Raw genomic sequence first — 18,201 nt, 5'->3', positions numbered from 1 at the left:
TCAACAAACATTTATTGAACACTGACAGCACTGGCATTTTCAGAACGACGATGATCAGATGATCAGGCCCTTCCCTGGGAGATGATTTTCATCTAAAGAGGGATGGTTTGGGGAACCTATGAGCAATGGTTCTCCTTCCTGGCCGCACATTCCCATCACCTGGGAAGCTTCCGCAAAGGCCGGTGCCCCGGCTGCACCCAGACCAGGTGGTTCAGCATCTCTGAGCATGGGACTCAGGCAGGTAGCTTTTAAAGCTCCCTGAGTGATTCCAATGTTCAGCCACAGTTGAGAACCTGTGCCAGAAAGCAATGACTCTCATCGACTTCTCTGCTTGTTAGAATCATATGGGGAGGGCCGGCATGGTGGCTCACGCCTGTAATCCTAGCTCTCTGGGAGGCCGAGGCGGGTGGATTGCTCGAGGTCAAGAGTTCAAAACCAGCCTGAGCAAGAGCGAGACCCCCTTCTCTACTATAAATAGAAAGAAATTAATTGGCCAACTAATATATATAGAAAAAAATTAGCCAGGCATGGTGGCGCATGCCTGTAGTCCCAGCTACTTGGGAGGCTGAAGCAGGAGGATTGCTTGAGCCCAGGAGTTTGAGGTTGCTGTGAGCTAGGCTGATGTCAAGGCACTCACTCTAGCCTGGGCAACAGAGTGAGACTCTGTCTTAAAAAAAAAAAAAAGAATCATATGGGGAGATTTTTTTAATAAATTCAATTGCCTGGGCTCCACCCCAGGACAAATGAGTCAGCATCTTTGGAAGAGGGATCCGTGCTCCTTCAGATGATCTGATACACAACAAGCATTGGGAATCACTGCTACAGGCAGTCTAGTGAATGGGAACAATCTAGAGTTGAACCCATTTCTGGGCTCTTAGGTCTTGCAAGCTGTGCATGGCTGTGGGATGATGAGCTACCTCTGAGATGCTCTGTTGGGTAACGGAAACCGCAGGGCTGAGAACCTGGAGGCATTGGCTAAGTCTTGGCTTTGCCATATACCATTTGCTGTGCAATGTCAGATAAGTCACATAACCTCTCTGGGTTGGGAGTCCTGTTCGCCTCCTTTATAATCCAGTGCTGTTCCTACCACACCTAGTGTTTTTGATGTTTTTCTTCCTTGATATTTTACCAGCTTTTATTTGGTGATCAGTACATAGATATAATGATCCATTTGTATGTAGTTCTTAATGCAAGTCCTGAAAATATAAAAAGCTACACAATTGTAATTCTTTTCTAAATGGTTATTCTACTGACTTTCCAGTTTAAAATATGGAGACAAATTGTTCTTAAAAAGAGGCTCTCAAATGCTGTTATCTCAAAACATTAATAATTTGTTGGGTCTAAAATTTGACCAATTAATGATTTAATATCATACATACTACATGCTCAAAAATGTCCAGTCTTGGCTGGGAGGGGTGGTTCATGCCTGTAATCCTAGCTCTCTGGCAGGCTGAGGAAGGAGGATCACTTGAGGTCAGGAGTTCAAGACCAGCTGAGCAAGAGCGAGACCCCGTGCCTATTGAAAATAGAAAAAAATTAGCTGGGCGTCTTGATTCATGCCTATGGTCCTGCTGAGGCAGAAAGATTGCTTGAGCCCAGGAGTTTGAGGTTGCTGTGAGCTAGACTGATGCCACATCACTCTAACCTGGGGAACAGAGTGAGACTCTGTCTCAAAAAGAAAAATAAATAAATAATAAACTTAAAAAAATGTCTAGTCTTTCACAGCGCATTGATAGAGTTATTAGGAAAAACTGTACTACCATTATCAAAGATGTCATGAAGGGCACTCAGTTCTGTCAGGGGGAGCCCAGAGTAAGTAATTTTACTTAAACACAAGGGAATAAAGTTAAGCAACAGAAAATGTTTACAACAAGTTAAATGCATGATTATGACTTCAGATTGCTATTTGATTATTATGCTTCTTGTTATAGGATATAAAAACTGCCCACACATTTTCTGCCACCATCCCATCCCCAGCCTATAGTAAATGTGTCCCTTAATTTGATTTCCACTTATTCTGGTTATATTGAAAAATATATAACCAGCCCATGAACTCACTTTTTAAAAGAATTATTTATACTTATAAAAAAATGTTTAAGATGGAGTAGGTTTCCTGCTTCTTACAAGCATAATAGTTCCTGCAGAACTATTAAAAACATGCATTTACGAAATAGTTGATAAAACCATTCCTCTGGCTTCTACAAGAAAGTGATATTGAAGTTATCTGTGAGACTCCGTCTAGGATGTTAATTAGATTTGGCTTCTTTCTCTCCTGCTTCATCAAAGGCTGGCTTCTTCTGGTTTTAGCGTCTCCACTTTCTGCAGGTTGAGTCTTCTTTAACACTTTTGCTTCCCATTTTTCTTTTGTTTGCACTTTCTTGCTTTTTTTTTTTTTTTTGGAGACACTGTCTTACTCCATCGCCCAGGCTGGAGTATAGTGATCATAGTTCATTCTTACTGCAGCCTCCAACTTCCAGGCTCCAGCGATTGTCCTGCCTCAGCCTTTGGAGTAGCTGGGACTACAGGTGTGAGCCTTCGTTCCAGCCCTGCTTTTTTTGTTTGTATGTTTTCAGATCAGTTTCAACATTTGCAGGAGCATGTTTGCATGCCATCCGACCAGTCTTTCCAGCATTGCCTCTTGAGCTGAACTGTCCTTTTTCCTGAGCATCTTGGCAGAGGCTGTGGCCAAGATGGGGAACACCTGGGTGTCTTTGGAGACAGCCCTGCAAGAGCCTTTGCAGAGCTGGCTGCCTGGACATTGTAAACTCTTGGTACCTCTAAGCTGCTGGGACTCTGTTTTCAAACTTCTTAAAAGTACCAAAACTCCTTTTTATTCATTAAATCTTGCATAGAATCCTGATATTTAATAGGGATAGAGATGGAACTGTCCCTATTGAAGTGGAAGGCTGATACACTTTTGTAGAATGCTGATACACTGGACTGAAAATCCCACCATATCATCACATGATACTGTTAAATTTTCAACTTTGAATATGAAAAATGATAAAAATCCTTTTGGATATTTTCTTTTCATAAAGAGAAATTACTGGTCACTTCTCCCAATTCTTGAGGTTGGAGAAAACAAGGAGAAGGGGTGGATATTGATGGTGAGGAAGTTGGGAACTAATGGCTCTCACAGCCCTGTCCATTCATGTCAGCGGAGGAGGTGACCCCTGGCTGGAGAACCTCATGGGAGAGGCAGAGTCAAAGTCTGACTGGGGTAGAGGGCAGGACCCTGTGCTCCCATGTTGTGCTTGCCTTCTTCACCCACCGAGAGTGAGGTGGAAAGTGAGAGGCAGGAACATTTCCTCCTGAGTGGGAATAAGGTTGTGACACAGCTGTAACAGACCTGGTCACCCTGCTGTCCCATCAAGGACTACAGTAGGAACTACTCACTGTGCCATCACTATTAGGTGACCCATGACCTTGGTTAATGACCACTAATCTGTATTCGTTGTTTATCAGCAGGTTAGTAAGGCCTTTAGTAATACCACAGACAAAAACAATTAGGAAAGTACAGGTTAGATGACCTCATGACCCGCAGAGGGCCTAGATTTTATCTGGCCGATCAGTTGTGGCTCTGTAGTAAGCATAGCCCAGTATTTCCTTTAATTATGTAGGACCAATTTCTCATCCCCCTGGTAAGCCCCAAACACTTGGGCCATGATTAGGCACTCTTTCTCTTCATTGCTAATATTCTGTCCATCAGCCACATTCTTTAAAGAAAATGTGTTTGGAAATTGCTTATGATTTTATATAGATTCAATTGCCAATGAAATAGCCTTGAAGTTTCCATACAGGTATTTTAAGTAAACTTTTTATTGGAGTATAACATATATAGAGAGAAATATATATAAATCATAAATATACAGTGGGATAAATTTTCACACTCATGGACATACCATGTCCTCAGGTCAAGAAACCAAACATTAGCCAGGCATGGTGGCATGCGCCTGTAGTCCTAGCTACTTGGGAGGCTGAGGTGAAAGGATTGCTTGAGCCCAGGAGTTTGAGACCAGCCTGGACAACATAGTGAGACTCCATGTCAAAAAAGAAAGAAAGAAAGACTATATTACCATTACCCCAGAAGAAAGAAAAGGAGAGGAAGAGAGAAAGGGAGGAAGGGAGGAAGGAAGGAAGGAAGGAAGGAAGGAAGGAAGGAAGGAAGGAAGGAAGGAAGGAAGGAAGGAAGGAAGGAAGGAAGGAAGGAAGGAAGGGAAAACATTAGTATTACCCCAGACCCTCCTGGTCACTCCTTACCCAGCCAAGGTAACCACCACCCTAATTCTAACACCATACACTTAATATCACCTGTTTTTGAATATTTTTTTAAATAGTTAACCAGTTTGTATCTGTTCCAGTGGGCAGAGAGCTTGATATAAAGCTATAGAGCTCAAAAGATAAAACATCTTTCCCACAGACAGAGTTGGTCTTCTTTAATCATTTGACCGAGAGGTGTTGTGTGAACATCTTTTTGGCAGCCGGTGCACTTCAGTGCTTATTTGTGGATCAAATAAAAGCCACATTTTTGCATATTTTACTTTATGCACTCATGGAGCTGGAGCGCATGAATCTTCCTGTTTTTCCTGCCTTGATTTCTCCTGTCTTCTTTCCTTCTCTATCCCAGGTTGTCCTTGCCTTGGGCTCCTGTACAAACTTTCCTCCACAAATCCTACTCTCCAGAATTAATCATGGCTGCCTTGAATTGACTTACTATTTATCATACAAAAGGCACACACAACAGTGGAGAAGCCCTTTTTACTTCTACTTTTGATGTAAAGACCATAAGCAACTGTTCGAACGCGTGCGGCTCCTCACCATCTGCCTGGAGCCTCAGCCTGAGTTTGTCCTGAATGAGGATGAAATGTCCGTGCTTATACATTTCTTTGCTGAAGCCATTGGCATCCTATTCATTAACTCATTCATTCATTCACTCATTCAACAAATCTTTCCCATGTCCTATATGTGCCAGACATTGTGTTAGAGGTTGGACTTCCCAAGGGGAAGGTCGTTCTTCAGACCAGAGGGAAACTTGGATGCCCAAATAGAGTACAGTACTTATAGATCTGACCTTTACAGTATAAGAGGCACCTACTTCCTTAAAATTGTTAATTAATTGTTAATTAATATTGTTACTTTGCATGATGCCATGCATATGGTAAGAGCTCTGTACATATTTGGGGATGAGGTTGATAGTATTGAGCATGTTTCTCTAGAATGAATTCATACAAACTCTGGATTATTTAGATTTAAATGAATCCAGATCATTATTATTTTTAAAATTCAACCTAATTGTTTGCCGGTTAAAGCTATTATGATGCATTTGCAGTGGGTTATGTACAGGCATGTTTTTTCTTGGGGTAATACTGATTTGTAGCTGGCTTCCCTAGATTCTACCTTTGTGTATTGCCTTACAGTTGAAAGTGTTATGGCAGAAGGATCTTAGATATCTTTAAAAATAATTTTTTTTTAGAGACAAGATCTTGCTGTGTTGCCCAGGATGGTCTTGAACTTCTGGCCCCAAGGTGTCCTCCTGCCTCAGCCTTCCAAGTCGCTAGGATTCCAGATGCCAACCACCACGTCAGCTTGGATCTTAGGCATCTTTAAGGAAGAATTAGGTAGATGTAGAAAGGGAATACTGAATATCCTTTTTGTGTTATGGAGTAAGTCATATATTTTGTGTTTCACATGATTTCCTCCAGAGTCATTCAGAAATATCTTCAACTCAGATCATATAGTCTTGACTTTCAACAAAAAACAAAGATGAGTTACAGAAAGGGTTGGACAAAGGGCACAGGGGGAGAAAAGGAGAAAATTCTTCTCTTCCATGTCCGGTATTATGCTATCAGTTGACAGTTTGCACACATCTAGTTTTGACCGAACTCCTGTTATTTGAAATTTCTCTGAGACCTGGACTGAGAAGAAGTAAGAGGCATTGGGAATGAACTCCCTGAATTGTGTTTTAATTCTTCCCACTGCATCTAGGGCTGTTAATCCCATTCACATCTGTAGTAATTATGTCATATAACAAGTGAATGGCGACCCTCCCCCTTCTGTATTCTTATTGAATAGGGAAGACACATAAACGTCAGCTCACTGCCCTAAATTAAGATTCCTTCCCATGAAAGAATTCTGGACTCAGAAGGGAAGCCGACATCACCCTGTCCACTCTTGACTCAAGGCCAGCAAACTCTAGATTGGTGGTTTCTAATCTATGGGACGTAGTTGCCTGAGGAGATGAGGCATTTTAATCCTGGGTTTGCAAGGATTATTTATACACTGCATAAATAATGTTTTATACCTACACGTACTATTTTTGGAAAGCATGGAGATATGTAATTATGATTAACAAAATGCAAATTTGCATAAAGGCATTGCTAAATTCATGTAAGTTTTTTTATAATACTAATACATAATTATTAATTTCCTCCACTAGCTGCAAAGCTTAACTTTGCTTACATACTGATTCACAGTTTTTTTGTTTTTTTGTTTTTCTGAGACAGAGTCTCGCTTTGTTGTCCAGGCTAGAGTGAGTGCCGTGACGTCAGCCTAGCTCGCAGCAACCTCAAACTCCTGGGCTCAAGCGATCCTTCTGCCTCAGCCTCCGAGTAGCTGGGACTACAGGCATGTGCCACCATGCCCGGCTAATTTTTTATATATATATCAGTTGGCCAATTAATTTCTTTCTATTTATAGTAGAGACGGGGTCTCGCTCTTGCTCAGGCTGGTTTTGAACTCCTGACCTTGAGCAATCCGCCTGCCTTGGCCTCCCAGAGGGCTAGGATTACAGGCATGAGCCACCACACCCGGCCTGATTCGCAGTTTTTAATAATAAAATGGTCCTCGTGATTTAAAAGTTTGACGGTCATTGAGAGTGTTGGTGATATGTGTTTAACTCATGGATGACCTCCTGCTAGCTCTATAAAGTACTGAGTTGTTGACATCACCAACTGTTATAACTGGAACAAACATATGAGAACCACTCTGCACAAATCACGATATTCTTGTTAGATCCATTCCTGACTCCCTCTGTCTTGTGGCATTTACAATCTAATTGGGGGACATAGAATATAAGCACATAAAAACTTAAATAACAAGTTAAGAAAATGCAAAGAGAAAACATATACATGATTAATTGCCAAATACTGTGAACTCAGAGGAAGGGGGAGGGGGAGAGTGAGGAGGGAGAGAGGGAAGGGGAGGGAAGGGAGAGCAGGAGGGAGAGTGCCCAGGAGAGAGGGGGTGGTGAGAGGGAGTGTGTCCCCCAGGAATCTGGACACCAGGGCAAGTTTTTATAGTTTTTATTCCTGTCTCTTCTAATTGCCACCTGAGTGACCGACCTGGGGACTGCAGATTTAACCCATCCACAACATGCATGCCGACTCTTGAACTACAAGATAACATTTTGAAAATCATTGTGGATGAATATCCAGTTGAAGAAGAAACAAACAAGTTGGAGGGATCGATACATGAGCAGTGAGGAGCATGTGGCATGCAAGAACTGAGACAAAAAGGACAGGCAACCCCATCAAGAAATGGGCAACAGAAATGAACAGAAGCTTTTCCAAAGAAGACAGAATAATGGCCAGTAAACATATCAAAAATGCTCAACATCTCTAATCATTAGAGAAATGCAAATCAAAACCACAATGAGATATCACCTAACCCCAGTGAGATTGGCCTATATCAAGAAATCCCAAAACAACAAATGCTGACGAGGATGTGGAGAGACAGAAACACTCTTACACTGCTGGTGGGACTGCAAATTAGTGCAACCTTTGTGGAAAAGAATTTGGAGATACCTCAAAGAGCTAAATATAGAAATACCTTTTGACCCAGCAATAGCATTGTTAGGCATCTACTCAAAAGAGCACAAGACATTCTATTATGAAGACATCTGCACCTAAATATTTATGGCAGCACAATTCACTATTGCAAGGATGTGGAAACAACCCAAGTGCCTGTCAATTCATGAGTGGATTATTAAAATTTGGTATATGTTTACAATGGAATATTACTCAATTCTAAGAAACGACAGCGAGCTAGCACCGCTTATAGTATCCTGGATTAAGCTTAAGCCCATTATCCAAAGTGAGGTGACACAGATCAGAAAAATGGGCTCCACGTATACTCGCCATCAAATTGGTACTGATTGATTGACATTATGGTGCTCAAAGAGTGGTGGTGTTCACCAGGGATTTCCGGGGTTGGGGGTAGACCCACATCTGAGGGATGTGGTGAGCATTGTGGAGGGGAAGGGCAAACCTCTAACCCTTGCCAGGGAGAGGCAAAGATATAAAATGCAACCAAAATGTTTGTACTTCCATATTATCTTGAAATAAAATAAATGAAAAAGAAAAAGTACAGGTGATTTGATGACCAGTCTTTTCTTTTTTCTGCTTAGAGACTTGGGAAGACCAAGAGTGGTGGGGGTTAGGATAGGCGATGCATGGGGAATAATCCATAAAATGTGGAACTGAACACAGGTGGCTAAACTGCCAATGAGAGAGACTCATCGCATGGACAGAGGTGAACTGGGAGACCCGCAATAGGGGCATGACTGACTGAGAGGGCACGGAGATGGGATATCAGCCGGTTTTACCTGAGGTGAGGCAGGGGCACAGGGGAAGCCTGTGGGACAGAGCCAGCCTGGCCCCTCCCTATTCTCTGCCGCGGAGCCATTGCCCAATATAACATCGCTTCCCTCCACTTTCCACGGAGGCCTCCCTTCCCCCACTATACTTTCCATGGACTCCTTTGCCCCTCCTCACTTTCTTTGAGACCTCCCTTCCCCTTCCTCACCTGCCATGGAGACCTCTCTTCCCCTCCTCACTGGCCATGGAGACCTCCCTTCCCCTCCTCACTTGCCATGGAGACCTCCCTTCCCCTCCTCACTGGCCATGGAGACCTCCCTTCCCCTCCTCACTTGCCATGGAGACCTCCCTTCCCCTCCTCACTGGCCATGGAGACCTCCCTTCCCCTCCTCACTGGCCATGGAGACCTCCCTTCCCTCCTCACTGGCCATGGAGACCTCCCTTCCCTTCTCACCTGCCATGGAGACCTCCCTTCCCTCCTCACTTGCCATGGAGACCTCCCTTCCCCTCCTCACTTGCCATGGAGACCTCCCTTCCCCTCCTCACTGGCCATGGAGACCTCCCTTCCCCTCCTCACTGGCCATGGAGACTCCCTTCCCCTCCTCACTGGCCATGGAGACCTCCCTTCCCCTCCTCACGTGCCATGGAGACCTCCCTTCCCCTCCTCACTGGCCATGGAGACCTCCCTTCCCCTCCTCACTTGCCATGGAGACCTCCCTTCCCCTCCTCACTGGCCATGGAGACCTCCCTTCCCTCCTCACTTGCCATGGAGACCTCCCTTCCCTTCTCACCTGCCATGGAGACCTCCCTTCCCTCCTCACTTGCCATGGAGACCTCCCTTCCCCTCCTCACTGGCCATGGAGACTCCCTTCCCCTCCTCACTTGCCCTGGAGACCTCCCTTCCCCTCCTCACTGGCCATGGAGACCTCCCTTCCCCTCTCACCTGCCATGGAGACCTCCCTTCCCCTCCTCACTTGCCATGGAGACCTCCCTTCCCCTCCTCACTTGCCATGGAGACCTCCCTTCCCTCCTCACTAGCCATGGAGACCTCCCTTCCCTTCTCACCTGCCATGGAGACCTCCCTTCCCTCCTCACTTGCCATGGAGACCTCCCTTCCCCTCCTCACTGGCCACGGAGACTCCCTTCCCCTCCTCACTGGCCATGGAGACCTCCCTTCCCCTCCTCACTTGCCATGGAGACCTCCCTTCCCCTCCTCACTGGCCATGGAGACCTCCCTTCCCCTCCTCACTTGCCATGGAGACCTCCCTTCCCCTCCTCACTGGCCATGGAGACTTCCCTTCCCTCCTCACTTGTCATGGAGACCTCCCTTCCCTCCTCACTTGCCATGGAGACCTCCCTTCCCCTCCTCACTGGCCATGGAGACCTCCCTTCCCTTCTCACCTGCCATGGAGACTCCCTTCCCCTCCTCACCTGCCATGGAGACCTCCCTTCCCCTCCTCACTGGCCATGGAGACTCCCTTCCCCTCCTCACTTGCCATGGAGACCTCCCTTCCCCTCTTCACTGGCCATGGAGACTCCCTTCCCCTCCTCACTGGCCATGGAGACTCCCTTCCCCTCCTCACTTGTCATGGAGACCTCCCTTCCCCTCCTCACTGGCCATGGAGACCTCCCTTCCCTTCTCACCTGCCATGGAGACCTCCCTTCCCCTCCTCACTGGCCATGGAGACTCCCTTCCCCTCCTCACTTGCCATGGAGACCTCCCTTCCCCTCCTCACTTGCCATGGAGACCTCCCTTCCTTTCTCACCTGCCATGGAGACTCCCTTCCCCTCCTCACTTGCCATGGAGACCTCCCTTCCCCTCCTCACTTGCCATGGAGACCTCCCTTCCCCTCCTCACTGGCCATGGAGACTCCCTTCCCCTCCTCACTTGCCATGGAGACCTCCCTTCCCCTCCTCACTTGCCATGGAGATTCCCTTCCCCTCCTCACTTGCCATGGAGACCTCCCTTCCCCTCCTCACTTGCCATGGAGACTCCGTTCCTCTCCTCACTTGCCATGGAGACCTCCCTTCTCCTTTGTCACTTGCCATGGAGACTCCCTATCGCCCCCCAGTTTCCATGCAGACCTCCTCTTTCTCTTCCACTTTTGATGGACACCTCCCTCCCCCCTCCACTTTCCATGGAGAACTCCTTCCCTCCCCCCGCTTGCCATGGAGACCTGCTCTCCTCCCTCTACCTTCCATGGAGACCTCCCTCCCCTCTCCACCTTCATGGGACTGGGAGGACTTGGGGGAGCCTGGCCAGGGGAGGCAGAGCAGGGTGTCTGCTGCTGTTACAGTTCCAGGATAGAGGTCTGTCTCTCTGGAGGAAGTTATTCTTTCTTAGATAAAGGGACCATCTCAAGGAAAAAAGATACAGATTGAAAAAATAAATAAAGAAGAAAGAAAAATAAGGACTCTTTTTTTTTTCCTACTCTTAGGGGAATTTCATTTATTTATTTACCATACTTACTGAATTTTTAAAAAATAGCCACTTTCTTCTTCTTCCACTAAGTACCACGTTCATTGCCTATTCGACTTTGTCTTCCGTTGATGACATGACATCCTCTGAGAGTTTGTGTGGGCACCAGGGGTGAGGCAAGAACGCCCAGTTCAGTAGTTCTTTTCCTATGACACAGGAAGATGCCCTTAGGGCTTTTTTCTTCGGGTTTTTAAAAATTCTTTGGAGAATTAGATAAATCCAAGAAGACTGGGCCAAAATCACATGTAGTATTTTCCTAAAGAAGTTTACCAAAAGTAAGATGCTTAAGGCCAGAACCAAAAGTTAAGCATAAATCTGGTCTGAAAATTTGGGTAAAGATTTAACAAATGGCATTGGGGAATTTGTATGCAAATGTGAAAAACAGGTGGCCTTTCACCTTTCTTATACAGAACTGGTGTTCTCAACTGGCACAAACATTTGAGATAACAATTCGGCCCTTTTTTGGGGAAGACGAAGATTCATATACCCTATGGCCCAGCCATTCCACCCTTGGATGAACCTACAAGGAAAACCAGAAAACATATCTAAGGATGTTCAGAGCAGACCTGTTTGTGAGAGCGAAAATTTATAAATGAACTAAATGTCCTTCAACAGCAGAAAGGGGCCAGGCGCGGTGGCTCACGCCTGTAATCCTAGCACTCTGGGAGGCTGAGGCGGGTGGATTGCTCAAGGTCAGGAGTTCGAAACCAGCCTGAGCAAGAGCGAGACCCTGTCTCTACTATAAATAGAAAGAAATTAATTGGCCAACTAATATATATAGAAAAAATTTAGCTGGGCATGGTGGTGCATGCCTGTAGTCCCAGCTACTTGGGAGGCTGAGGCAGGAGGATTGCTTGAGCCCAGGAGTTTGAGGTTGCTGTGAGCTAGGCTGACGCCATGGCACTCACTCTAGCCTGGGCAACAAAGCGAGACTCTGTCTCAAAAAAAAAAAAAAAAAAACAGCAGAAAGGATAAATCCATTATAATATGTAAATACAACAGGATGTTATTAAACCAACAAAATGGAAGATGAACTATAGCAACATGCAACAAAATGAATGAATCTTAAAAATACAATACTGAATGCGAAAGCTCAGTCCAAGAAGTTACATGCAACGTTAAGTCCTTTTCCAATGTTAGAAACAACTAAAATTAAAGAAGCCTTTCCAGAATGGGTATATGTGTGATAAAACGATATAACACACATAGACAGACCAGGAAATGAATGGTAAACTGCAAACTCACATTCAGGATTGTTAGCTCAGGGCAGTGGAAGTAAATTATACCTGTTTTGGGTGGTGGGTAGGTGGATGTTCTACATATTATTTTACAAATAGGGCAATGGGGGCATGCAGGGACCAATGATGGGTGTGTGCCTTGAGCTTGTGGGTGGGGTGGGGTTGGTGGGAAGCTGTCATATGTCTTGCAGGACACAGACAAACCTGATAGCTTTACAGATAGAACTACAGTCTGAGTAGACAGAGGAATGGAGTAGATACATTATTAGAGTTTATTATCCAATGCCTGGCAGGATAATGAGTGTTATGAAGGACTGCACTCTTGCTCCAGGGAGTTTTCAGCCTGTTCCAGACAAACAAAACAATAGAGACATTGAATCTGAGTTAGATGTTACAGCTCTGGAGTCTGTTGTTTTTATTGTATTTTTCTGACTATAAAGTTATTGTAACTCAAATGTTTTCATTGTACTTTTCTGACAATAAAGTTATTGTGAAGATGAAAATTTGGAAAATACCAAAAAGTATGAAGAAGAAAATCTGTTCATTATTCCAAAACCCAGAGATCATCACTGTTAACTTCTTGGCACACTTGCCTCCTGTGGACTATTCGTGGGTGAAAACCACAGCCCTACCCTCCCTTGTATATTTTTTGACCAAGGCAACCCAGCAAAATGTTCAGACGTTGACTCTTTTGGAGTGAGAAGAGCTGAATTGGGATCCCAGCTTTGCATATACCAGCTGTGTTCCCTTGGCAAGTCAATTACCTTCCCTAGGCCTCAGCCAGGTCATGGTAACACCTGGGTTTGTTCTGAGGATTAACCGAGTCGAAACATGGAGCAATTAGCAATCACAGTGTCTGACACACAGTCAACCTTCAATGAGCGCTGTGATTTATTATTAAAATGATGTGCCTAGTTCGGGGCAGTGATATTCATTTAGTTAAAAGATGGAAACTTTTAACTTGGAAAAGGTCCCCGAATAGCAGAAGGCATTCCAGGGTTATGAGAGTGGGAAGGGCCACGTTATTTTTGGCCTGAAGATAGCCTGGTGGGTGACTTCCAATATGTCAAGACTGAAAGCTGCCCCAGAGGATTTGAGAGCCCAGGGAAAGACGCTTAAGCTGCCCTTTCAGCACAATAGGAGGTTTACTTCTCCTCCTCTGGTGAGAAAAAGTGCCTTCAACTTGAGAAAAGGACTAGGTAATGGTGGAAGTGACAGTGAGCTAGTGGCACCATCTTTCAAGCCTTCATCTTGGTGGCAGTAGCCCTCTGAGGACAATAATGTACTCTATTTCTCTTGCACTGGGACTGAGCACAAATGGCACTTGGGTTCAACCCCCAAAATTTATGTCGTAAAATAATGGGACATCTTGACTGCTGAAGGTTTTGTAAAATGTACAAAGAGCTAGAGTGGCTTTGGACGTCTCAGCAGCAACTCTGCAAACAGAAGACAATGGAGCAATGTTTCCAACAATCTGAGGAACAATTTTTTTTTTTTAATTGAGGTAAGTTCTTACTAAATTGAGTAGGCTCAACTCCTGAGCTCAAGCCATCCTCCTGCCTCAGACTCCCAAGTAGCTGGTGTTACAGACATGCACCACAGCACCTGGCAGAGGGACAATTATTTCTAAACTAGAATTCAGTATCTGGCCAAATGATCAATGAAGTGTGTAATGGACAGACACACAAGTGCTCAAAAAATTTACCTCCCATGTACTCTTTCTTTGTTTCTTTTTTTTTTTTTTAGAGTCTCACTCTGTTGCCCCAGCTAGAGTGCCCTGGTGTCAGCCTAGCTCACAGCAACCTCAAACTCCTGGGCTCAAGCAATCCTCCTGCCTCAGCCTCCCAAGTAGCTAGGACTACAGGCATGCACCACCATGCCTGGCTAATTTTTTCTATATATTTTTAGTTGGCCAATTAATTTGTTTCTATTTTTAGTAGAGACGGGTCTCACTCTTGCTCAGGGTGGTTTTGAACACCTGACCTTGAGCGAGCTGCCCACCTTGGCATCCCAGAGTGCTAGGATTACAGGCGTGAGCCCATGTACTCTTTCTGAGTAGAGTTGGTGGAAGATGTGTGCCACCAAAATGAGGAATGAAACTAGGAAATTGAAAGGCATTGGACTCGCAAGACAGAGGGTCCAGCCAACACCGGATGATGATGGTGAAGAGAGATCCCACCTCAACAGCTGAGAAGCGGGTCTGGGGAGCATCCACTCAGACTCTGGAGCAAGCCAGAAGACTCTAGGAAAGTTTCCTTCAAGCAATGAAATTAATAGAATAACTGATGTGAATGTTTGTATGGAGAAAATATTTATTCAAGTAGGGTGAGTGTGGGGATAAATTAATAATGACAGACAACTAAGACAAGAAGGGGAAAGAGACAGGTATTAACTCTAGGGGATGGGGAAGTTGTAAAGGTAAAGTTCATGATCATTTTACTACTTAAAAACAACACAACAGTGACATTTACAATAGCCAAAAGGTGGGAACAATCCAGATATCCATGAACTGATGAATGGATAAACAAAATGTGCTATATTCATACAAAGGAATATTATTTAGTCTCATAAAGGAAATTTTGATGCATGCTATGATATGGATGAACTTTGAAGACATTACACTCAGTGAAATGTCCAGTTACAAATGCACAAGTACTGTAGGATTCTACTTATATGAGGTACCTAGAGTGGTCAAATTCATAGAGGCAGAAAGCAGGGGGTGGTTACAGGGGCCATGAGGGTGGGGAATGGGGAGTCGGAGTTTAATGGGGACAGAGTTTCTATGTGATGATGAAAACGTTCTGGAAATGGATGATGGTGATGGTTGTGCAACAATGTGAATGTACTTAATACCACTCAGTTGTACACTTAAAAATGACTAAAAGGATGAGTCTTATGTATATTTTAGCACAATAAAAAATTAAAAAAAACAAAAACAAAAATGCCCTGTAAGGTACTATACAAATGAATGGAATTATAATTATTTTTCTCATAGTGATAAATACCAGATTTTAAAGAATCAGGTGTTTGGGATCTCACTTTCATTTTCAAAACCAGGTGTAAAAACTACTTTTTTCCTATAAAATTACATATCTTTATTTTTAAAATCTGTGGTTAGAAATATATACCCCAACAAATAATCTCTTGTGCATCTGTCTTCCAGTGATAACTAATATGCCTTAAGATTATTGTCTCTTCTAACATATAAATTTTACTGTAAGTTTACTGTATCTAACCATACTACATATATACCTTAAAAATTGCTTTAAAAAGCCGGGCGTGGTGGCTCACGCCTGTAATCCTAGCACTTTGGGAGGCCGAGGCGGGCGGATTGCTCAAGGTCAGGAGTTCGAAACCAGCCTGAGCGAGACCCCGTCTCTACCAAAAATAGAAATAAATTAATTGACCAACTAAAAATATATATACAAAAAATTAGCCGGGCATGGTGGCGCATGCCTGTAGTCCCAGCTACTCGGGAGGCTGAGGCAGTAGGATCACTGAGCCCAGGAGATTGAGGTTGCTGTGAGCCAGGCTGACGCCATGGCACTCACTCTAGCCAGGGCAACAACAACAACAAAAAAAAATTGCTTTAAAAAATAACTTCACAACACATTTTGCCTTCTATTCACATCTTTGTCTATATAAACACACTAATTTTATTTTTAATAACTCTGGGATCAAGATATATTTCATATTAATATAAGTGCCTCTTAAAAAGACAAGACCCTCTGTAGTTAAAAAGAAAGTTTTCAAAAGCCTCCCTCTGTATTTCATATTTTCTCAGAGATATTAAATGTTGATTTTTGTTTTAAGAACAAAGTCATTCCAATTTTAAATCATGAGATTATTTTTTCCTTATTCGGTAAAGCAAAATAAAAGCTTGTTTAGAGATGACAGATGATGTTTCTTCTGCTTGCCTTGGTGGGAAAGGACTCAAGATGCTTTGTTCAATTCCACCTGCAGCCAAACTGCTAAGCAGTTAAATTCGAGGAGCAGTCAGACAGGTTTAACGAGAATGATGTGTCCCACTCCACACCCACCTTTGCAAGACAGAACTGCTTCACCGGTTTGTTGAAACTGCTGTGAAACTTGCTATAACTTTTTCCTATATCTGAAATGTTTCTGTCTCATGCCAGCATGGTTTAAATGTTTCAGATCAACATTCTGCTAATGAGTACAAAATGCACGAATAAGTTAAACATGCTGCTGTGGGCATTGACTTATTACAGGAGAAGAATCTGTTGGGTTCTGCTGATTTGCATGATTTTTTCTTGAATCCAACTCTTGCTAAAGGGAAGCTTTCTCCTTTGGAGGTTTGTGGTCAGTTTACTTTTAAATTGTGAGGAGCTAGTTAAAGAAACAAGAAGCAGCCCAGTTGGCTTAGAGTTTCCCAAGTGCGAATGGCCCATGGATTACTGAAGGTTTCAGGAGGAAACTCTCCTCTTTCTGAGGTCTGTGGCCCTGTGCTCTGGGTTACTGAAGGATTCGAAGGATTCCTAGGAAGGTGCTACAGAAAGTTGCCAGCATGCCACAGGGCAGGATTGTCTTTCTAAATACTATTGGGTGGTGGTTATAACAGCCCTCCACTAAGTGATTGTTTCCCATCCACAATGAATGCTATTTACCATTGATGTGAAAAGTTCTAGAATAAGAGTTGATCACTCTCAAGGAAAGCCCCAGGATCTGCACCTTGCCCCTTTCAAAACGCCTTTTTATTTTTTTGAGACAGAGTCTTACTCTGTGGCACAGGCTAGATAGAGTGCCATGGAGTCAGCCTAGCTCACAGCAACCTCAAACTCCTGGGATTAAGCAATCCTTCTGCCTCAACCTCCTGAGTAGCTGGGATTACAGGCATGCGCCACCATGCCTGGCTAATTTTTTCTATGTATATTTTTAGTTGTCCAGATAATATCTTTCTATTTTTAGTAGAGTCAGGGTCCTGCTCTTGCTCAGGCTGGTCTTGGACTCCTGAGCTCAAACGATCCTCCTGCCTCAGCCTCCCAGAGTGCTAGAATTACAGGCGTGAGCCACTGCACCTGGCCTCAAAATGCTTTTTTAAAAAAACAAATGCTTGCTATAACAAATTGCCATTCCCAACCCCGCCCCCAAAAACAAGCAAAAAAAAAAAAAATGCCGCTAGAAAATAGTATGCACCTTTACAAGTAATGTTAACAGGATTTTTTACTTGAGGCTGGAAAATACTCATGATATAACATTAAATTAAGAAGTGGAATATAAACTTGTATATAGAATCTAACATCAGTTAGGTAAAAAATTCATTGGGGGAAAAACTGGAAGGTAAATCTACCAAAAATGCTTAGCATAATGGCCTTGTCTGGTTGATACAGATGAAATTCTCTTAGTTTCTCTCCATTCCCTTCTGCCTTTTCTGAGTATTTTATAGTGGGCTGTTTCACATTTTGTCTCTTGCTTTAGATGTTAGGATCACTGAAGATAGAAACATGGACATTTTCCTTCTTCTTTAATCTCTCTTATGCTGACACTTCTCTTTGCACCAGGGAGACCGTGTGTGTGCAGTAAATACTTCATGATAAGATGATAATGCTTGCAGAAACTTCTTATTGTCTATGAATGTCTAGGATTTGGGAGATGGTCACTTTAGAAACTGGATTACATGTCATTTGCATTATATTCCACTCGAAGTTAGATGTCAGATCGTTTATGGCATAGTTTTTCATTCTTCTTTTATGTTGTTTAGTATATGAATCCCCAATTTCACTTTTTCTAAACAATGGCAGCTATGTTCAAACAAAACAAAACAAATACATGCACTGTGATTGAAGGATATCAAGAAAGACAATCACCTTACGTTAGTAATACAACTAAAAACAGTAAGAGGGTCCCTAGCCCCTGTAATCCCAGCTACTTG

The 18,201-nt window shown here is 43.6% G+C and overlaps 1 protein-coding gene across 1 annotated transcript in view; it reads left to right on the top strand.

The window, feature by feature from the left end:
• The window catches only part of SNRNP48 (small nuclear ribonucleoprotein U11/U12 subunit 48), a 163,068-nt gene that overhangs the window by 68,619 nt on the left and 76,248 nt on the right, over positions 1–18,201 (top strand). The window lies entirely within an intron of this gene.

The sequence above is a fragment of the Microcebus murinus genome, chromosome 15 (genome assembly GCF_040939455.1).
Source record: "Microcebus murinus isolate Inina chromosome 15, M.murinus_Inina_mat1.0, whole genome shotgun sequence".
In the NCBI taxonomy this organism is placed as follows: Eukaryota; Metazoa; Chordata; class Mammalia; order Primates; family Cheirogaleidae; genus Microcebus; species Microcebus murinus.
The sequence above is the reverse complement of the archived record's forward strand: the minus strand, read 5'-3'. Positions and strand labels throughout refer to the sequence as shown.